The 24,429-nt window shown below is 43.3% G+C and overlaps 1 protein-coding gene across 1 annotated transcript in view; it reads right to left on the reverse strand.

Moving 5' to 3' along the window:
• atrnl1a (attractin-like 1a) overlaps positions 1 to 24,429 on the reverse strand; it is a 251,087-nt gene that overhangs the window by 224,780 nt on the left and 1,878 nt on the right.

Raw genomic sequence — 24,429 nt, forward strand, 5'->3', positions numbered from 1 at the left:
TAAAACTTGCAATTTTGTGCGACCAGTTGGAAAACCGGAGTCTGCCGTGCACAGATGAGCCATAACATTACAACCACCGAGTGGAAGTGGAATCCTTATCGCCACAGTTGGATCTGCTAAAGGCACAAAAAGAGCAAATTGGAAGGAAATGAATGAGACTGACAGAAGTCGAACTAAAATCCTGTACCTTCAGTTTGCATGAGTTTCGCAGGTGATTTACTGAAGGCCCAAATATCCCTGACAGTGTATACTCCAGTAGAAACAGACAGAGCCTTCTGTCCATCTTCTGCATTCACTGAATTTGTAATTTGGAAGATTGTATAAGAGCTTGCAGATGCGTGAAAAAAAAAGAGCAATACCACTGATGGCCTGTGAGGGCAGCATTGAGTCATGTGCTACCAGCAAAGGAGACAAAGAAGACAACAGAAGCAATGATTTCTTAGAGGAAAGGCTGAATGTGTGCACAGATACAAGCATATCTCCACGACTGCCTCGAAGCATCAAGACCAAGAAGCTTCAGAGGACTCCTGTCAAGTTCATAAACATATTCACAAGCAAAATCGAAACCATAAGGCAACCAAATTATTCTTGTTTTTAGCACATTTAACTAGTTTCATCAGTGTTGGGATGGGAAATGTTGTCCCACATGAAACCTGCAACATGCACGGCCCTATAATGGATGTACTGATTAATATCAACACCAAAGTGAGGGAAGCCTTTCAACATTTGAAACAATTTATGCACGTTGAGGGTTTTGACACTAACAACATGATAAAATATAAACAGCATTTTTATCATATGGGCTTATCTGGAGTCATCATGGAGCGATCGACTGGGTTCCATCCAGAGCAAATATGTGAAGCTGCACAGAAATACGAGATTTTCTCACATTTTCTCGTACAGAAAATGTGTTAAAGTCTGAACACTGAGACAATCTGCAGGAGTTTTCCATATGTAGTAAAACCAATCATTGACAATGCAAACTCTGTTCAGAGGTAGTAAATGAGATTTTCCATGCGACACTAAGGAACTTTCAGTTTTCATTGATTTGAATGCCGTAAAGCCTTTACATGCCGTAAAGCAGTCCGCACATTTGGAGTTTTTTAGTGTGCAGGGTTCCTACCACCTTCCTCACAGCTGCTTAATCCAAGTGAAAGCAATACTGACGCCCTCAGCCCGTGACAGAGGGGTCATTTAACTAGTTGTAAGTCGATGTATCATCACAAAAGATATTAAAATGTTTTATTAAGGTTGAAAAGTTCCTTAGTGTCGCTTTAAAATCTAGCAGCATAAACTCATTCCAGTGTTTTGAGGAATCTGGAACATGCTGTTGTTCTATCGATGTCAAGGCAAATACAGTAGTTGTTGTTATTTTTATCCTCAGTGCACCACAGTAGCACTAATGAAGCATCATAATTCCACCTGTTTTCAAATTCACCTTTTCTTTTACAGAGAAAACCCAACAGATCCACATGGGCACGCAAAAGCGACTGTGGAAAGAAAAAAAACTCCCTTTTGAAAGGAAGAAACCTGCAGAACCAACATCTCAGGACAGAACGAGCATCAAAACTGATGAAAATCCTTTCTCCTGTTGAAATTCCAGCAACAGTGAACATGATTCGCAAGATTTATTTTGTTTTTCATGCTTTGTTGCTTAAGCCAGGCCAGCAAATGTCCAACAAAATTACTGCATGATGCACCCGTTAAATTAAAAAAAAAAAACTAAAACAGACATACAACTTTCTGAAAAGTATTATATATCTGCACAATGTGACATTTTACCAATGAAATCTCATGAAGTTGTTCAGATTTGTATGCTCCCTCCTTTTTGCTTTGACTTTAAATCTGAATGAATAGTAATGTTGGGGGATAAGTTAGTTAAGGCAGGTGACTCAGTGCTAGAAATCAGGTTCTCTTCATCATTGTGTGGATGACTGGGTGTGTGCAGGATTCTAACATGGAGAACATATGGCATCAGGATGCATCATGGGAAAAACGGACGCTTGCTGAGACAGTGGTGCTGGGAAACTTTAATTTTCTTACTTTGACGCACATGCAATGATGAGAACAAGAACAAACACAGCAGTCATAATGCAACGGCTGATCGCTGTACGTACAGCACACACGCCACTGATTATTATTTTCGCAGAAAGGACGGATTAACCAGCGTCTCCGCCCGAGCTTTGACTGCAGGGACCGTCGGCGGCTGAGCGACAATACGCCTGTGAGCAGATAAAACACGACATCCCACTAATGTCAAGGTAAGGCGGCGCGCGCCGCTGTTGCCATAGCGATCCCGACATGACATATTCATGTGGCAAGTGTAATAACCGCGATGATGGCATGTGCGTCTGTGTGCGGTAAACAGCAGTCACACTTGTCAATCAAAGTAATCCCGCTCTGAAGGGGAGGAAGGTGAAACGCGCACGCACACACACACACACACACACACACACACACACACACACACACACACACACACTCACACAATATTAACATTACAGGCAGGGAAGATGTCGCAGCCTGCCTCGGGTTGGACAGTATTTCACTGTCTGCCTGTGTGTGTGTGTGTGTGTGTGTGTGTGTGTGTGTGTTCATTATCTGAGGCTGCAGGGTCACTGTAGGCTGTGTAGTCACATCGGCACACAGCCAGAGAAAAAGAAGAAAAAACATTTTCAGTCTTCCAGGAAAGAAAAAAAAAAAATAAAGAAATGAGAGCAGATTTCCACAGACATGACTCGAATACACGTAAAACTACGTGCAGATAATGTTAATTTACCAATTCTGCTATCACCAGTCTGAGATCACTCATTCAGTGGCTTGTATTTCTCGATCGCAGCGTTACATTGGTGCATGTGCAGCAACGCAGCACTCCCAGCGTCCATTCACTCCCACAATGACACAAATCGCCGAACCCTCGGCGCCCTCGGCTGAACCACGACATCCTCGGACCTCTTTCCATTTTAACGTCCCTGCACTGGCCGCCCGTTAATTTTAGAATGCATTTTAAGGTTCTCTTATTAGGTTTTAATGGCCTGTGAGAGCTCCGAGCTCCTCTGAAAGTGGTCCTCTAATCATACTAAGACCTTAAACCCAAGACATCTTTTCAATACCGTGGCTCCAAACTTCAGGACGGATTACCAGACGACCTGAACTCTGCAAAGTACAATATTGTCTTCTTGCTTCCATTTGATCATAAATCCAACCGGTGCTTCTTCAGCTAATTGTACATTTACATCGATTCACCGCAGCGTCCGCAGGTTTGTTTCATGATCAGAACTGGCGGCCTGGTGTGGAAATTACAGCGTTTTCAGTGTTTCTCCTCCCGTTTATACGGAGAGCATCATCGAAACTCTTCGCCTGTTCATCAGTCAGCGTGTTCTCCATGTACAAGGTCAACCTCCAGCAGACACGCGCATTATTTCAGCTTTTATCTGGTCTGAGATGATAACAGCGCTCATCACGCTAATGACCTCGCAAAATCTGCTTCCACATAACTTCTTAGCCGAAGCTGTAAAGGCCTCGCTGGTTAATATGTTGATCCGGAAAACGTTCAGCCGGGAAGCTAAATGCTAACTTCCAGAGATCTGCACAGGGCATCAAGGCTTAATACTTCTGCAGCTTTAAAATCTGATTCAGCTGTTGAAGATTGAGATTAAAGGCTTAAAATGGCTATATATATATATATATATATATATATACACATGTATATTTAGCTGAGGCTCCGAGCGCCATTGTGGTGTAAACAGATCCACCAAAACTCAACGAAAGTTTTATATTTTTACTTGAAAATGACCGATGTACAGAGAGTACACACAAACTTTGCAAACAATCTGGCTCAGAACTGCTAATCGTGACAGCACGATGGCGGGATGCATTTTAAGGAGGTAATCAAAGTCCTGGAGCTTTCTGAGCAGGTAAACAGTGTGTCCCCACACAACTCACAAACTGGCATAATCACTCATACGCTTATCGATCCCAATGCATCCAAACGCAGATCCTTTCTGCAGCTTGAAAGCTAATAAAAGGATGCAGTGCAGCTGAAACATGAGCTGTTTGTGGAGCCGATTTCCACTTGAACTCACTGCTGCGTCTGTTCCAATGAAAGCATCCTCTGGATAAACGCAGACCGAAACAACTTCGCACTACTTGTTCTGTTAAACCCACCAAACCATGAAACGCTCACAAACAACACACCACTGTGGCCATCAGCACACGAGATTAAGCTTCCGAACGGGCTGTTTCAGAGGGATGAGAGAAAACAAGGGAGCTGGAACAGATTGCGGCACAGCCGGACAGAGGCCACACGGCGAAGGCTCAAATCCTGCCAATAACGCAGCGGCACGCCGACCTCCTGCACGCAGAAACTCAGCGACACACGAGATCTGCGGGAGGTAGAGAAAAGACAAACATGAACGCAGCCACTTTTGGTTCATCCTTTCTCAGGAGCCGCCCCTCCTCTCAGAATCAGCCTCTGCTGATCACAGTCAGATCCTCTGGCTCTAATCCCAGATTAGAAGGCAAACAATCATGTGGCGCTGCTGTAAAGCCGGACTTCAGTGACCATGATATTGACGAAAATGATGGAAATTCTCTTCTTGGTGATAATATGTGAACACTGAACACCATTCGTATGATTTGATTTGTTTTTCTTGATTGTTGCTGCAGCAAAGTCAGCAATGCATAACAAAAGGACTGCAAAAAAAAAAAACTTATGTAGATGATGTGCCACTTTTTAAGACGGTTTGTAAAGACGAAGACACAAAAACAAATAGCACTGTGGTTTCAAGAAAATTCTGCATTCAAGTAAAAAATTGGACAAAATTGGATGTATTTGGTGATGTCTGAAAAAAAAAAAAAGTTCAGGAAAAACATGGAAAACTTCAATTCTCCTCACATGTGAGAGTAACCACTCCACCACACGCACATGCATGTCAATGCCAAAAGGAGGGGATAAAATTTTAATCAAGACAGTAAAAGTTCGTAAAATCCTAATGAAGGTGATATAAAATTTATTGATAGCAGAGCCATTAAAGTAGCTTTTATGTTGCTTCCTAAAACTGTCATTGGAGGTCGGCTCTCTAAAACAAAGAGCACGATCCAAACCGTCAATCCATAAAAAAACACCTCTGAAACTGGACACTTACCATTTGGAAAGTGGGAAGTTTCACAGAGCAACAAGAGGAAAATTTGAACTTTTTTTTTTTTTTTTTTTTTAAATCAATCAGCAATGCCCTAAGCTGAGCATGGTTTTTAAAAATAACCAGTCATGCGCCGATCTCACAGCATGAGCCACATGGTGGCGGCCATGCCGGCAGTTTTTAACTTGAAAACGTCAGGTAAACATGGCTCAAGTGAAAAAAACAACATACATATCAACTTAGAATTAAATGTGTGTTTATTCAAAATGTGTAGAAGAAAAGTTCAAAAACCATCGATACCTCATTGTAGGCATTCTGTTAAATCTGCTTTTGCATTACAAGAAAATCAATCAAACTTTGATTATGTCGTACTTTTCATACGCAGCCCACACAAAGTGGTTTTGGCAGTTATAGAAACAAAAACTCAATACAAGCACAAAATCCTAAACACACACACACACACACACACACACACACAACAGAGGAAAAAGCTATATTAGAGCACGAGTGTTTGTACTGAAGTAGCACATGAAGATATCTTAACCTGAAAAGTGGGAAAATAACCGACATTAAAAATAGGCAATAAGAATAGTAGATAAAAGAAGAAAAGGGACTGAAACTTCCAACTTCTAAAACTAATGAAAAGTCTTAACAGAATCCTCCTAAGATTTTGGACCCACGCCCTATCCCTATCATTTACAAAGTGAGATAAGCTCATAAATACCTTTTTTGTGTCTGTGCGTCCAGCGGCTGGATCCCAGCTGTTAGCATCGTAGTTAGCTTAGCTCAGCGTGAAGAGGAAACAGAGCCGGACTGACGAAAGTGGACAAAACACTCCTTCCAGCGGTCCAGGGGACGGCGTATTAGCACGTGAAGTAAATCTGAATGGTTATAAAACATTTTAAAAGACGTGTTTTCTTTTCAATCCGTTAAAATAACGTTTTGATACACACAGATCTGCACAAGCATAGTGCTCCGCGGAAGGATATACCGGAGCACAGCGGCTGAGTCTATGCTTCTGCTGCTGTGCTCCGGTATATCCTTCCGCGGAGCACTGCGCATGCACAGGTCTGTGTGGATCAAAACATTATTTTAACGGATTGAAAAGAAAACACGTCTTTTAAAATGTTTTATAACCATTCGGATTTAATTCATGTGCTATTACGCCGTCCCCTGGACCACTGGAAGGAGGATTTTGTTCACTTTCGTCAGTCCGGCTCTGTTTTCTCTTCACCTCCAGCAGTTGAGCTAAGCTAACTACGATGCTAACAGCTGGGAGCCAGGGGCTGGACGAACGGACACAATAAAGGTATTTATGAGCTTGTCTAACTTTGTAAATGATAGGGATAGGGCGTGGGTCCAAAATCTTCGGAGTATTCTTTTAACGAAGACTAAATTATAGAACAGAACTTTATTGATCCTTCACATGAAACTGCTTTGTTTCTGCTTTGATCTCTTAACTTTTACTGAAATTATGCCATATAAAACACTGAATAAATATATAAAGACAACTAAATAAAAAAATAAATAAAGAGTTCAATACTCATCTACGAACAGAAGGGAAACAGCTGGGAATGCAGACACAATAAGTGAATCAATCCCAGAAAGTTTATATGACACCGGTCTGAAACGACTCAGGTGTGGCGCTCCGTCTGGATTTCTCAGCTAAGTGGAAAACTCTGTGAGAGCCGGAGTGAAAACGCTCGGCCCATCTCTGAAAATATGTGAGAGGCAGATCACATTCATAGTTAATGCAGAGCCGAGACTCAGACAGCCCCAACAAGCCGCCGCTCCTCACCCTCCTCCCATTAACCCCCCCCCCCCCCCCCCCCCCAAATAAACAGGGATTAATAAATAAATAACAGGAGAGCACAACGTGCTGCCATGAGCAGGTTAGAAACCGTCGCAATCAGAGGAGCAAAGTCGCGTTTTGTCGTATGAATCGGCGTTAGCGGCCGCCTGTGCTGTGAAGGGAGAGAGCGGAGGAAAGGTGACGGCGGCTGAGGCAGAGGACGCCATCAAACACAGACGGCAGCAGAAGGTACGGAGGAAGAGAGTCCGGCACCCTTTGAAATATTCATCTGCTCCGGGTGAATAATTGATGCGGCTCAGAAGACAGATGCGTGAAGGATAGACAGACAAATGGATGGAAGGGGGGGGAGAAGAAAGAAAGAGCGAGAGAGCGGAAAAGACAAGGGAGAGAATGAACCTGATATCTTCAGGTAGTGTCGGTACAAATCTCCCGTTTCATTTTCCCCCCGTCAACCTCTCTAAAGGTCGAGCGAAGCGCCTCCTGCCCCCCCGTCGCCACACACACACACACACACACACACACACACACACACACACACACACACACTCTAATAGAGTGCTCAAGCCCTCCACTCTTCATCTCCTCATATAAAAATGATTATTCTCAAGCGGAGAGTTCTCCCTCTTTCACATCTCTTCCGCAGATTTGATCATATCCAGCCGAAAGTGAGAACAGGCAACATCGCACGCGACACTTTTTCAAGTGAAAGCGCACCGTTTTTACGTTCGTGTTTCTGAAAAGTTTCGCGTTCACGTGGCAACGTTTTGAAAATGACGCCAAAAAACAAACTGAACAATCAAATGAAGAAGAATTTGTTCTTAATGACAAATAAATTAGCGAATGCTCTGCCACAGCTAATGCATCTGCATATATGGGGTTTAATGGACTTTTAATGGCCGTGGCCAGACGTCGATCGTCCTCTCCTTCCTCCACTCAGCCTCAGAAACTCGTGCAGACTCCTGGAGCTGACGGCGACACGAGGGCGCAGCATCCAGAGAGGCCGGAGCACAAAGACCCGCCAGTGACGGCGAGCGGTCAGCTGAGCGCGACGTCGGCGCAGAGACGCACACATGTTTGTGTTTAGCTCCTCTGTTTTCATTCCCGGAGCCTCTCATCATGGCTGCGAGCCCTCACATTACACGCCTTGTTTTCAAACTGTACCGTAAAGTCGGCCATTAAAGCAGCGAGCGCTGCCCAGAGGTGACTTCACCCCAAAGAAATGTGTAAGAAGACAGCGAAAATTCACTGGCTTGAAGGTCTTCCAAGAAAAACACCCCTCCGTGTGCCATATAGTCTAAGATTACCATATTTAGAAAGCAGAGCTCATGAAAGAGACTCCCCGGAATGAACCTTATAATTCACAACAATGCACAACACAGCCGAACTCCCTCCGAGGCCGGTCGAGAGCCTCGCTCCGATTAAATCCACAACTCACCTTCTGCCGCTGCAGCCCACAGCCCCCATCACTTCACTTTAATGCTTCTCTCTCTCGGCCCCGCTCTTCCTCTGCATCCTCATCTAAACTTAAAGACTGTCCGATCGTCGGCCTACAATTAAGATCAGCAACAAGCAAGATGTGCACAAATCCCAGAAGTCAGTCCTCGCTGTGAATTCAACTGAACCGATAGAACGGGCTCTGATTTTAATTCAGTTTGCTTGGAAATGCCGAAAAGGAAGAAAGTCAACACAGAGCCGCGGTGGGATTTGAACCGGAGTTCATTTTGTTGCCCAGGCGGCGCGTAGCCGTCTTTAACTCTGATTCATCTTCATTATTCAGTCAAATGTCAGCCGGCGATTGTTTCCCAGGTGGCGGCGCAGACCGCAACGTCATGAATAAATGATGGTCGGCAAACACAGACCAGACGCAGTTTTACATAACTCTGCATGACAGTGGTCAGTCGTGACGAGGGAACAGGCTGGCTTCAGGGTGCACAGGAGGTTCAGGCCCCATCAACGCAGCAACGTTCTCACCTGAAAACCCATCATTTTTCTGTTTACGTGAGAAAAGTCTCGCATTTGAAAACGTCTGCGTGTTCAGTCAGTGATGCAGTTTATAGCGGTCCAGTGGCAGCAGGTCCATTTCAGTGTCAAGTCAAAGTGAAACTTGTAGCAGCAGCGGTTATTCAGCCTTTCAGTGGGAAGTTTGCATGTTCTCCCGGTCACAGATTACAGCCAACATCTCCATCTCTTCTGAAGAGTTCTTGGTATCACATATGTGCACAGTAGAAGAATTTGCAGTGATCCACAATCCAGAAAATGATGTTCTTTATTCAGACTTAAATGAAAGGTACTACTGGCTTCAGCCAGCTTTGCATCCCACCTGGATTATGTTGACCTGTTGAATTCATGTGCATATTGTTCATAACTGAAGCTTTTGTTGTAATGAATCCCTGCACGATGTTGAAAATGGCCATATAAGTTCAGAAACAGCCTGTTTTCTCATGCACCTACTCGAGCACTTTATGAGGCCGAATGCGATCGAGTGGAAAAGCCGTAAATTTTGCTTGTAGCTGTTTGCGCATGTTTATGACTTTACAATGTGTTTGATGCTGTTTTTACACTGAGAATACACCGTCAGATATTGGCAAAGTGTGCAGAAAAATTGCTGGCACAGCCTGAAACATCCTCAATGACCTGCACGGAACGAGGTCAGCGAATGAGGAGAAACCGATCCTGGAAGAGCCGCTGCACTGTCTCCACCTAATGCAGACAAAACACCACCCAGACGCCCACTTACAGCAGAAAAGAGCGAGAGAAAAACCCCAATAATTTCTTCCTGTCACGATCAATCTTTAAACTGACTGATCTCACTTAATTGCTGTCTCCTGTATGTTTTATTGTGTTTTCACCTCGCCGGCTGCAGAGCTAATTGCCCCCACGGAGGATTATACAAAATGACAACTACTTTATCATGAAACAATTTGAAGCCCCGTTTACACGACGCTGGCAACTATTGGAAAGCGCCATAGAAACGGGGGAAAACGTTGCTACTGCACATGTGTTTATGCTGTTTCCATGGAAGCAGAATGTTTTTTGTTTTTTTTTTACAAAATGCAAAACTTTGCAAAAACAATGTTCTTTCACTTGAAATGTGTAAATGGAGCCTCAGTTGTATTTTACATGTAACTACATGTAATTTCACTTCAACTAATACCATGAGTTTGATTTTCAGTTTATGCTGGTTTTAAGCACAGAAGCAATCAAAATCTCACCAAGTCTTTGCGGTAATCCAGCGTTCTTGGACACACAAACTGGAACAAACAGGTGAAATCAACCTGAAAGCTCACATGAATGCATAAAGCAGTATTTATACGTATGGTCTTGCTTTATTCTCTCACCATTGGCTCCATGTCTGTGTGTCGTGTGGAGGGTTTAAACGGCCCGGATGATAACGGCGGTAAGTAATATTATCTGTGACACCTCTCGAAAAGCTGCGTAAAACTCTCAGAGTGGATAAAACACACTGAAGATAGAGGCAGAGCACATAAAGCCGGTGATGGATAACCAGACAACACACAGATGACGGCTGCATTGTTCAAACACTCGCACGCACACACACACACACGCACGCACACACACACGAAAAGGTGCTGAGCTTCCCAGGCTGGGGCCAATAGGCAAGATTGAGAGATCTGAGGGTGTTTAAGCATATGTGTGTCCATGTGTGTCCGTGTGTGTGTGTGTGAGTGTGTGTGTGTATCAAGGGAAAGGAAAAAAAAAAAAAGAAGGAGATGAATGACCAACAATTGAATAACCTTGACCTTCGCTGCAGATATCCTTTATTAAAAATCAAGAAAAGCCCCTCTACTGGGAATAACGAGGGCAGGGAGTCAGACTGTGTGTGTGTGTGTGTGTGTGTGTGTGTGTGTGTGTGTGTGTGTGTGTGTGTGTGATTGATGTTACTGGGTCTCTATCACCTATCGTATAGTTACGGTCCAGTGGCTTTCACACCAGCGCATCATTCATCGCAGACCCCTCCTCAACCTCTCCTTCCAGTGTGTACACACACACACACACACCTAGTGTGGCTTGTTCATTATTGTAATGAATTCCTTTGTCCCTTAACCTTAACTACGACACATAAAATCATAACTGACCTTAACCTCATTCTAAACCCTTAAAGAGTGTGAAACTGTAAAAAAAAAAAAAAAAGAAAGTGGAATGAAGCTGAATTCTGGTGAGCTTTAAGGTTTACGAGTTCAAGAACAGAGCAAACCGAGGACACACACTCAGGCATGCACACATACTGTACACAAACAGTGACTGTACACTCTTTGATACAAGACATTGCTTTGTCCTCCAACGCCATTTTCACAAGGGAGACAGGACACACACACACACACACACACACACACTACAAACTTCCTGCGCTTCAAATAAGGTCAAAGCAGAGCTAATAGGAACAAGTTCCATTTAAATAAAACAGTCAAACGGAGGAGAGGAAAGCGGAAGAGATACAGGAGAAGAAGAGAGGAGAGAGAAACGTGAGGATCGGGTGAGAATAAAGGTGAAATAAAGGTGTGGAGAGACGAGTGAGGAATAACCAAGAGATTTGAAGAAAGAACGAATGAAAGCTGTCTGGACAGGAAGAAAGGAAAGAAGCAGAAAGAGCAGCAGACATGGGAAAGGATGACTGAAGATGGACGACAGAAGCGATGAAAGAGTGATGGAAAGGTGAGCGATAAAAGAGGAGATAGCGAGGAGCGTAGAAATAAGTGAAAATGAGTAAAATTTCAATGAGAAATGAAGACAGAGGACGGAAAATAAAGTGCAGGAAGTGTTAGAAAGCCTGAATAATTGAATGAATGACTGACATAAAAACGCAGCAGAAGTCAAGTACGAAAATGTTAAAAGACACAAGAAGGAAGAATTATTAGAAAGAAAAAAAAAGGAGTAAAGATAAAAGAGAACAGAAGAAAGGCGATGCAACTCTCTGCCCCCACCACCCCACACACACCACACACACCACCCCACACACACAGCCATCCATACACATGAGGTGACTTTGCTTTGCTGGTGCGCCTCTGCGGGAAGTGAAAGTCACATTGAGATATTCCCCCTCTCATGTCGGAGGCGCCTCAGAGGAACCTCGTCACTGCTTCAAGCTTTAACCCGAGAATCCAGCCAAAGCTCCCTAATGACTCCTCACACACTCCAAAGGTTAATGGACTTTATGTGTCAGTCTATTAACGGCTGCCCCGGGGCACATTAACCAAACTGAGTCATGTAGCACACAGCGGGGAAAACACAGGCTGGACATGAACCGCACATGAAGCGGATACTGTACATGTAACTGTAACTAACAAGATTCACTGCAGATCTTCTAACTGAAAGATGACCAGCTTTTCCAACTGAGCCCTAAAAATAAAAACCAAAAAGTAGTGGAACGCAGGCAACTGCAGCTTTATGGACATACTGCAGTCATTTTGCAGGCACCATGGCGACTGTGGTGATTAAACAACCTGATGGAGATGTGATGGATTGGTGACCTGTGGAGTGGATCAAACAGCCCAGAAAAATGGATTTAAAGATAAAATGAAAAAACTTAAAACCAGAAAAAGACTTCTAACAGGAGGGATGGAAAGAGGAGGAAGTAGACAAGCATAAGGATCCTCATTTTACCCTGTCTGACACATTTTCTTTACACTTTAACAAAATTTAGTCGTGTTTTTTGAGTGGTAATGACTCTAAAAAGTCACAAGTTTCTTTTAAAAAGCATGTCTTGAAGCGTTCTTTTACAAGAAATGAATGTTGACATCACTTCTATTGAGCTGCTTTAATGACACTTCTAGTTATAAAGACATTGAAAGGTCTGCAGTGTCTGAAAAACTAACAGCTACCCTGTAATAATCTGAAAAATTAATTCTTCAGTTTTTCAAGCATTTCTTTCAGATCAGCTCAGGTTTTCATAACAATACACATCCCTAAAAGATCGCAGCTGTGTCTGTTGTTGCTTCTGCAGGTCCTCTTATCTCTATCTCACATTTTTTGGCATGTTTCTCTGCTCCTACACACCTGTATCTAATAAATACGTCAACATGTAGCTCGATAAGGAGACACTCCTTCCGATGAGGAGAGACATCTGAAGCATGCAGGACCGAAGGAGGAGGAGCTCGGGGTGGATGGATGGATGAATGTAGTCACTCAGTCTCACACCAGCAGTCGAGTTTTACATAATGACCTGAACTACACCTGAACCAACACACATCCTCTGCCCTCTGTCCATTTTAATCCAACTCTGCAGTTTCCACCAAATTCCTACCAATTAATGTGAGGATTACAGGTTGTGTAAGCCTCTGAAGGTTGAACGATCTGAAGGTTGCACATGGAGGGACGGAGCTGCATCAGAATGAAACATGAATTACCCAAAAAATCTAAACTCTTACTGCTATACCTGATGGCCTGTGGGACAAAACGCAAACCATATAACTCTACCCTGTAAAAAGTGCTTATTGTTTATGTTTCTTTGTTTTCTCGCACTCACTTTGAGCTGGACCTGTCATCGTTTTGGTTCCACTACAGTTTGTTTAGATGTTTTATGAAAGTTTAGCGATACGTCAAACCGCCACTTCCTGTGCCTCATCTGAATAAAGTTGGATGGATTCTACTTGATGAAAATGAGCTCCAATCAGCTCAACGTAACGCGCCCGGCGTGCACGGCGGTGCGTTTCACACAGACAGTGAATGGGATTGAATGGGATGCAGGAAACTGCTGGATCCTGTGGACACGTTCCATCACTCTGGAGGCCGCCACTGTTGCAACTCGTGCATGTGCAGAAGAACCACCGACTACGACCATGGTGCACGCGTGCAGAAGCAGCCTTTCTGTGGATCGAAATACATGGTAAGTTAGTGTGGTCAGAAAGCTGCGCTTTCCCTCGTTTCCATGGAGACGGAGTAAGAGTTCTTTTCAAAATGTTTAACCTTGGAAGTCAGTCTCAAAAAGTAGCATTTTCAGTAGCTCCAAAAAAACCATTGTCACGTGAACAAACGAGCGAAATGCAACAAAAGTTTCACGTCTTCACTTGAAAATATATTTTAAATTAAAAATATGAATGTATCTGCTCCTGGCTGTTCAAAGGGCGTGAAAAAAACCCTGACTAAATTATTGGTGACCCAACTAAATTATTGGTGCCTTCAGTCGGTCATTGTGGCAATAAGGAACTTCTCTGAGTGCTGATGCAGACAAACAGTGAACGCACATCCAGCCTGACATCAGTGTGCACTTTGTGCTGAAATAGTTGTTTTTACAGTCTGACAACAGAATACTCTATTATTACGGAGTTTGCACCACAGCCCGGCCTCACCACAAGCTGATTACACACTGTGTCCTGCAGCCAGTGGAGGTGTGTGTGTGCGTGTGCGTGTGTGTGTGTGTGTGTGTGTGAGTGTGTGTGTGTGTGTGTGTGGTGTGTGGTGAGCGAGCCCCGTCACATGTGGTCTGCATTAAAACGCTATTGTGCGCTATGAGGCTTGCAAGGCGTTGCCATGCCGACTGGGATCACTATCCCATGTTGTCAGCCACTCGCTCATATTATGGGATGGTTTCCTGTGCTATGTTCTGTGCACACACACACACATAGAAAATCCCTGCACCACACCCAAAGCAGGCTTGCAAAGTCCCGAATCCTCTCTGAAAAACAAGCGTCCTGATGTCATTAAATGAACGTCTGAGAGGAAAATCCAGTTTTCATCACAGTGAAACTTTACGGCCCCGCAGCTGATCTGATAATGGACCTGTACACACACTTCCTCCTGTCATTACTCGAAAGCTGCCGGGCCCGCATGGCGGATTTTTACCAGCGTTTGGGATTAACCGTTTATTTGACATTGTGAACTGAAAGTGAGGCCCGCGGCCGGCCTCTTGCTGGGTACTGCACAGATGAGTCAAACACACTCTTTGCACTGCGTCTGTACGAATGCGGTGCTTTCTGGAAGGTTTTGTTTGCGTAGCGTATTTTAGTGGTCAAATTGAAAAATATTTACAGACTGATTTGATAAGAACCTGTATGAACTGCCATGCAAACAATTCAGAAAAAACATCAGGAGAAACAACAGAACATAAAAGTCGCGGGGAGCCAGCTGAGGAAGTGTCTTTCACCACAGTAACAGCAGCACTTCTGAACTGATTTGATTTTTACCCTTTTTTAATAAATGGCTAAAAAAAACACCGAACCTAAAAAGCAATGCAAAGATTTTCAACTTTTTATTTACTTTTTAAATTAATCTCCAAGTATAAACTCGTGTCAGCGTTTCTGTTGTGCTATTTTGCACCTCTGTCAGATTTGACCCATATCAGATGAATCTTGGAAAAGTACAAAAAACAAATTGTGATTTTGAGAAATCCAACTGACAATGGAGGGGTTGAAAAGTTAATACGATTAATCCCCATTCAACAGCAGAAAAATAACCACAAAAATGTGTTTTAAGAGTCAGTTCGTAAAAAGTTTTACCTCAAAAAAGTTTAGAATTTAAAAATAATTATCATTTATGCTTAAAAAGGTCACCAAAGCTGAAAGTGCTGTAGTTTTTAGCATTTCTGTAAACATTAGTGCTCCATTTTGCTGTCATGTAGTTAAACTCAGCATCTGGTTTGTAAGGAATGTGTCTCCATGTATGCAGATGATGTTCTAGTCAATGTTGAAGTGTTGTTGAATTCATAGAAGTGTTATCTGTGCCAAATCCACCCCATATGTGCAGAGATCACTGAATATATATTCAGAAAGGCCTCGCTCTGGAAAGTGTTCCCAAAAATAAAAATGCATTTTTAGTGAATTTTCATGTAAAAAAAAAAAAAAAAAACGGCAACAAAGCAACTAAAATGTGCAGTTTACAAGTCATGTAAGCAGCGTAAAATGTAAATGACCAATTTAAGATTTTTCTAATTAATTCCAGAATGAAAACTGCCTCTCGGGCCACACGCCGGTTTCCTATGTGAAATAATCAGCATAAGTATCGGATATGCAAACCCGTCATTTGTAGTACAATAGGTGTTAACAAAAGAAAGTGTTGCTCGCTCGTGTTCCCTTTCAAGTAGTACAAGAAACAGGTGTGAATAAAGAAGCAAGCAGCGGAGCAGGCGAACAGCCCGGGGGGGTCGTCGAGCGCCGACCACCTGACAGAAAGTGACAGGACGTGACAGAAACGACTGCTCGCCCTCAGGCAGGGTTTTGTTATTCACCAGATACTTGTGTTTACCACTTCCTATCACATTCTCCTCACAATCGCTCCCCTCCCTCTCTCTCTCTCACACACACACACACACACACACACACACACACACACACACACACACACACACAGAAACACAAACACACACTCCTGGCTGCAGAGAGTGATCCCAACATCACGTCGACACAGAAAAGGGAAAACAGAATCGTAGAGGACACAGAGTTACAGACACAAAATATCCGGGCCCGGCGTTCACTGTAAACACATCCGCCCACCACGTGCACAGCAAGAAACACACACGGCACTTGCCGTCACACAGGAACGCAGTGATTCGGCGTGCTTCAGTGATGAAATCAGAAAATGCTAATCATTGGAAGCAAGAGGAGGAAATGTCTTTTTTTAAAACGGGGATGGAAGAAGAAAAGGGTATGTGTGTGCGTGTGTGCGTGTGTGTGTCTGTGTATGTGTTTATGGTGGAGGGGAGGACAAGAGGTCAAAGAAAAAGAAAGACGACAGAGCGAAAGGTTCAAAGGCAAACGCTCAGAGGATCGTCCACACACTGTCAGGAAACACACACAAGTCAGCTTCACGTGGAGAATGTCGTCATTTTCTGTCCTAATCACAACTCACGCTACCAACGGCAAAAACATCTTCATCTTAACGCATAAAATCACACACTGTTATTCGGTTATTGTTTATTAGTTACGCCACAGAAGTTAAAACTGATCTTCCCGAGATCCAGAAAAGTCAGAAATTCACTACAAAACACACACAGATCACACCTCTAATCCAAAACTATGAACAATTCATAAGCTAGCAGGCTGGAGGAATCCAGACCCTTCAGATCATCTGGGACAAGTTTACACCCAGAGAGCAAAGCAGCGTTCAGTTAATAAGCTCAACACCTGTGGAACAAAGAATCTCAGAGATCTGCTCAGTCAGCCCCTTCAAATCAGCATGAAAGCAACACTGTTTCCTGCAGCTTCTTTTAAACTGCATTCATTTTCACCTCCTTTTATTTTTTTGCCTTGTATTTCATATTAACGTGGGTTTTAATTAACTCGATTAAATTGGACCATGCTTTAAGGTTAAAGCTCAAACCCCTTTACAAGTAAACCAGTCGCAAAAACTAAACCTTGAGGAGTTTATTATGATCCCAAGGCACTTCAAGGTACCTTCAAGTGCTGTTATTCAGTCTATTATTTTGTATAAATCAGGATCTTAGAAAAACAGGCATTTCAGACCCTTCAGATGTAATAGAAGTAACGAGTGACTGAGTTCCATCCACCTGGAGGATACCATGACTCCAAATATCTCCAAAATAACTTCCTAACCTTGACCTTGACCTCAGACTGAATGTGGCCTTGCTGTGGGGTCCGGCAGGTTTGTTGTATACTTGCAATAAATTCCAGAAGTGTTTGAATTTAAGATGTTTTCTTCTTGCTGAATAGTTAAAGCTACACCATCTGCATTTTCAGCATAAAAGAGCATCATTTTCAAAACGTAAAACATGAAACTTTTGCTGCAACAAAGTACAAAAATATATTTTTATTTGAAACACTTGAGTAAACGGGGGGTTTTGCTTGTTACCAGCACTTCCTGGTTTGAGGTAGATTGAAGGACGCATGGTGGTGCAGTAGTTTGTTCTCTCTCTCTGCAGCAACAGAACCAAAGACTCTGTGTTTGAAGTCTTCATCTGCAGCGTTCTACATGTCATAAGTGTTTTCTCCAGGTACAGAAGAGGAGGAAGAGCATGACGGAGCTGACAAACAGGAGGGGAGAATGAAGACGAAGACCGAACATCGCCGACCTGCCGGGTGACCTTTCTCGTCTCTGCGACAGCGCGGCAGTCACAGAACACATGGAGCATATTATTCACGTATAACGCACCTACAAATCCAACTCTGTGTGTGTGTGTGTGTGTGTGTGTGTGTGGAGAAAGCACGCGAGTGTGTGGGTGGAGCATCAGACGGCCATCTGTCCTGTGTGAGTTAATCCTGCTATGATGAGAGGAAAAGCAAGGGCAACACACACACACACAAACACACACACGCACGCACGCACACACACGCAGGTTGAAGCCCGTGTCAGCAGATGATGACTCCGATGTCAGAAAAGCACTCTACTCTGTCTCCACTCGGCCCGTCTCTCGCTGAAACACTCCACTGGCTGTCTCGTCCTTGAATGGCTCCTTTCTCTTTTTATCTCCGGGGCGTCGCACAGAAGCAGCAGCTTTATATTTAGGTCCCGCCGTGTCTCCGGCTCGCCGTGCAAACCGAGCGGCTGTAAATTACAGTAAATATGTGTTTTGAGGACACACGCCAGCCTCAGGATCAGCTCACTGATGAGGAAGATCATTCTGCATTCTCAAGCAGGAAATCTCACCGATAAACAGCCCGAATCATAGAAACCCTCACTTGAATCTGTCCGTTTTCAGGCGCAAAAACCGAATCTGTCGATCAAATTGCGTGAAAGTGCAATTTAGCCCATTTTATGCCCTTGATATGGCAGTAAATCGGGCTCAGTGTGTCTTCGTGGCATCACCAGATCAGAGCGAGACGCCAGACGATTTCACTTCCAGAGCTGAAGCTGTAAATTGGACGGCGAGCGGCAGCCTCGTAACGCGGATTTTATTGGACACGTTTTAAAACGACGGAGAAATCTGACATGAGTGAAATACATCCTCAACGTGACACATTTATTTCAACCACATTAGTGCTGAGCAGCCTTCTTATCAGAAGAGCAACTTTACGACCAAAAGGACAGTTTCCATCACTTTCAGCCAAAAAAAAAAAACCTTCCAGTAAGTGTAATTTTTAAAAATGACAATAATACCTCTCACAAAGTTGTAAAGTTTTGTCAGATAGAGAAAATTTGTGTCTTATGTTGGAATTTTTTTTGTTTTTTACATTTTCTGGAGCGGTTTACCTTTTTGGGCATCTATTGCAAAAATTTTAGTCATTTAACTTTTTGCCTAACTCATTGAGATTAGACATATTAATGTAGGCAAATTTTTGTGAAAGCTTCTTGGAGCCACTGCAGAGGGACTGAAGAGCCACATGTGGCCCCAGAGCCACAGGTTGAAGACCAACACATTTTACTGTACCTTTTTTCTTTCGTGTTATTGTAATGAGAACTATTTGCTTAAGTAGTGAATATTAAAAGAACTTATTTTGAAGGATTTCAATTTTCTTTGGTTAAACACAGATTTTAATAAAAAATGACTCTACAAAACAGTTAAACTGCAAATACTGTAAGCACCAAGCGTGGTTTCCTCTAATTTTGCACTTTTAGCTTTTAATAGTCATCTATGTAAACAAAAGAACGATGGGAACATATTGCTTGATACATCAGTAAATCAAAACTGTAAATGGTGCGAATAAAACAGGGATGCACCGATATGAAAAACATGACTGAAGCTTATAACCGGTATTCTAACAGCCGGTGTAGCTGATATCAACATATGTCATGTAAAAAATTACAGTCAGCTTGTACATACTGAAAAATAGAAATGTAGTGAATTTGAACCATTTTCCTTCATTTGTTTAATGCTAAACATGTTTTTGAACAATTTACATCTATGAAATATGTAAATTGAGTGATTTTCTGAAGATATCCTTATCTCCTCCATCTGCCACACTCATCCCTTGCTTTCTGCACATTACATGTGTGAAGCTTCAAGAAAGAATGGAAACACACACATCTGCACCACACCGATCGTTCGTATCAGTTACCTTCTGTTCATCGAACAGATACCGATTTCTTTTTTAAACGGTTCAAATTGTATGATGATAAAAAAAACTCGACTGATTCTCATGTTGATTAAAATGGTAAACTTGATGCTTCAAACCTAAGTAAAAGGGGAAGTCAAAATTCAACACATAAGTAGTTTAAAATCTGATTATTTTGCACAAATTGCATCTTTAATCTGTAACAACAGACAGTAGCCGTCCATCCAGTCCTCAGGAATCTGCTGTTTTCAGCCGCTTTTCGCTCAGAGAGATTGTGTTGTTTGGTCTTTTCCATTAAAATACTTGACAGGTGTTCTGGTGGACTTTAATAATTTACAGCAGTGAGCTGGGACACTCATGGGAACACGGCTGTGGTGTTTCTACCAGCTGAGATCCCACGGAAAACCTATGAAAACAGCGAGAAGAAGGACCCTCCGGGAATCAAACCAGCTTGAGGCAATCTTAATGATTTTTTTTTTTTTTTTTTAATTTAAAATAAACCTGAATATTTCACCGTACTGCCACACACACAGGAGGGATGTGCCGAGTTGGACGGCGACCATAATGGACTCCGACGTCACGTAATAGGATTTCAGATCCACCATAATATCAAAACTGTGCGCCCAGTATTAGTAGACAGATTAAATCAGACGTAAAGTAGAAGGCTTTAAATCCAAAAACTATCATCCCATTTTAGAGGCAGGAATAACATTTTCTCTTACTGCGATGTTTTATTTTCGCTTTCGGTGGAGGTGAAGCTTTAGTTTCACGCCGGTAACTCCTCTGAGGAGCTACATTTAAATCCCATCTCGCAGAACTGAACCCCGAGTCGCCTCGGTCCATTTATCAAGCTCCGCTGTGATGAATACAGCTCGGCTCCAAGTGTCTGAGGCAAGGGGGAAAAGAAACGTGGCTGCAGCTGCTTCACAGCTTTACAGTATTTTATCTTTATTCTATCAATTAGCAAACATCAGCATCCTTTTTTTTCTTCTTTTTTTTTTTTTTTTTTACCCAGAACCCCCTGCTGCATGTCCGCTGGTGGATAATGACTCAAAGTGTTGTGATGAGTTCATTTCGCGGTGGCCTCGGGTCTTTCTGGCTGCCTGCACTTAGCATGCAGGAGACAAAGCGAGATTAATGCAGCGGTTTATTCCAGCAAAACCTCGGGCAAATAGATTTACTTTGATGTGTCGCAGCAGACGGTTTGCTGCGCAGAGTGCCAGGCGCCGCCGCCACGTCGATCTACGGGAGAGTTTTCCCAACGCCGCCGTTTTCAGGTAACCTGTTGGATGAAAATCCTTTTTTACCTTCATCGCTGACGGGCGTGACGGTGAGTTCAGGGTTTGGGCTCGACGGATACACAGCTGATTCAACGAAGGATGAGAAAACGCCACGAAACATGGTGGAAAATTCAATCAATGCCACCTGACTACGAGTGCAAGCAGGGTAAACCCTAAAGCGGCGGCATGTCGGTGCAGCTCGGACCCCAGTTTGCCTTCAGGTCTTCCTCAAGAAACTTCCCCCAAGGCGTTTTGTCCTCGAGACTCGGCAGACATTTGCTCTTCGGTAGACCTTTCTTCACCATAAAAGTCGCTGTTTATCAGCTAAGTGAGAAGTTTTTAAATGTGACATTAAGATGCAGACCAGCGCCGCATTAAAAGCAAAGGAAAAGGTCATTATGCGTCATATTCCAAGAAGGAATTTCTGTGAATGTCAATGAGAAGCCAGAGAGAGAAGAGAAGCCCGGAGAAATGAGGTGTGTGTTGGTGTGTGCCCGTGAAAGATGTTATCAAGTCAGGACGGAAAGAGAGCGAGAATGAAATAGAAGAGAAAAAAAAAAATTGGAAAACAAAGGACGAGCCTGTGGACCAATAAAACTAAACAGAGCACCGATACCTTAAATCAATAGACAAACACAGTCGGCTCCCTATTTCTCCTTTATTGGATCTGTCTGTGTGGATATGAGACATGCGGCACTGCTTGTGTGGTGTGTGTGTGTGTGTGTGCGTGTGTGTTCCAGCGGCCACTAAAGCTTCGGTACACAGTACTTTCAGGCCACAGTAACCAGTTTTCCTCTGTGCTCTAACTGCTGTATCTTGACTGGACGGACACTACTTGGAGATTGGCGTGGAGATTCTCTTCAGCTGCCCCACTGCGCCACAAACACTGACAAACTGCGACAAAAAGCTACATTTTCTATTTTCAAGTGGAACCAAAATCTTCTAATTCTCCACACATACACGGAGAGAACATGCAAACTGCACACAGAAAGTCCCGGACTAACTCGAATCCACAACATTGACTCTATGAGACAAAAATGGGGAAAAAATTACACCACTAAACAGTTTTTTCCAAAACATCTGGCCACAGCTGTAATACGCTTTAAATGACATATTGAATGGATTAAATTTAATAGAGGGTCCATATTTACATTTAACGGCACAGCTAACATGAAGCGGCGAGAGAAAGAGTAACAGATGCTAACCGGCCGCCTGTCCCTGCTCATCCCTGCGGTGTTGTCCGTCGTCCTGCCGACAGCTGTCGTGCGCCGCCGTCTGTCGCTCTCGCAACAATCACATCGATTGAGAAATCGATACGGAGCTCCGGAGAGGAAAGATCAGGCCGAGGTCTGGCCGTTTGCTCAGACACGCTCGAGCAGAGCAGCCTGTAGGCGACTGCGACGAGGCAACCTCATCCTCTCTGGAGAATGTTTGAGGTGAGCGTCTGGATCCGATCGTTCGGGATGCTCGCTAATGCAACACGGCTACGGCGGATGCAGGCAAACACCAAGGCTGCGTTCACTGCAGCGTCTTTCACGCTGCTGCCAGGAGGAGCGAATTAGTTCAGGATTAATGAGGAACTCCTCAAGTGAATGGAAGGTTAACAAAATACTAACAGCTGCTCCTCGCGGGAGAACACAGCTTCCCATAATGCTAATGTCAACAGAAAGAACAAAGAGAGAGACTAAAAACCTCTAAATGACTTCTCAAGATTGCAAATGAGTCTCTTATCTCTGGAGTAAAAGTGTTAGGGAATCACATCTCACAAAAAAAGAAAACCTCAGTTTATGAAAACTCGATTACAGATTAAATTTTACATTCCTGGCTGAAATTTTTGAAAAAGAAATTTCAACAAATACAGTTTTCTGGGTCATGACATCTCATTAAGGTTCTCAAAAACACCACAGCAGCAAACAGCTTCAGAATCTGTCTATAAAGATAGGAACTTCATTGGATCAATTTCAAGTCTGAGCTGAACCAAATCACATGTGGAGTTCCTCAAGGATCCATCCTGGGCCCACCTCTGTTTAACATCTACCTGCTGCCACTGGCTCAGAAGCCAGGTGAACGTCACTCTCTCACCAGGAAACCACAGTTCAAGTTGAAAAAAAATCTGAGTGACTGTACTGAGCAGGTCCACCTTCGGATTTGACAGAACTTTATTCAGTTTAAAGATAAAACTGAAGTCGTTGGATCCAAAGATGAGGGACTGTTTTGAAATTATATGTTCAGAAGTATCACTGGAAGAATCTCGTAAAAGTACTGATGTCTCAGCAGGATTCAAAGAAGTTGATCCAAGCATTTGTCTTCAGTGGACTACATTAAAGCTGCATTCACTGGTCTTCACCGAACAAATCTATCAGACAGTTGATTCAAGACACTGCTGCAGCTCAAGTCCTGACAAGAACCAATACAGGCGACCACATCAGTCCAGCTCTCATGTGTGTGGATTTACTTTCTGTCCCACAAATGATGGATTTTCAAAATTAAAGTTAAATCCATTAAGTGGAGGAAGATGCTCTTTAATCAAGACATTGTTGGTCTAGTGAACTCATTACACGTGGAAGCATTAATAAAACACTTCAGACACCACCAAGAAGCCTCCATCACCAAAACTGCCTCGCACCGAATGCCAGAGGGAAAGCCGAGGAGGGTTCGTACTAAGGTCACATGGCGGCGGAGAGAAAGAAAACAAACAAATGAGAAAGAGCTGGAGCAGCATTTCAGTCATGGCGAAGGACAGCAAAGGTGGAGGGGCCACGTTATTGCTCTATATGTCACTCATGAGTGAACGATGGAGGCTTAAAAGAGTCTTATACAATTAAGCCAAGGTTGCTAATGCATGACATCCACTGTAGATACAGGCTCATGCTAATGCTTCTCACAGTGGAAAAACATTTTGAGATTTTGGTTTCAGTCAGACTGAGGTAGTTCAGAAATAAAGACGCGCTCCTCCTCCGATAAACAGGAGTTTAAGAAAAGGCCACATCCAGCAGATACGTAAAGTGATTCTGCTTCGTTTTCCCTCAAATCGGGCTGAAAATCACCATTAATTATTTTCAAAGTGTGTTTCATATGTGGCAGAAGCACATAACTCAATGATCAGAAACTTCCGCATCACCTGTGCTTCTCCGCACAGGAAGAGGATGGCAGCAGCTCATATTTCAGCTTTTACAGCCAAATAAAATCCCTCTCAGAACATCTCAGGGGCAAGATATCGGCCATGCCATCCCTGAATCTTGATTCATTTGGAAAGAGTACCTGCTGGAAAGCAGACGAAGCAGGTTTAATGA

Source organism: Salarias fasciatus, chromosome 13, assembly GCF_902148845.1.
Source record: "Salarias fasciatus chromosome 13, fSalaFa1.1, whole genome shotgun sequence".
Lineage (NCBI taxonomy): Eukaryota > Metazoa > Chordata > Actinopteri > Blenniiformes > Blenniidae > Salarias > Salarias fasciatus.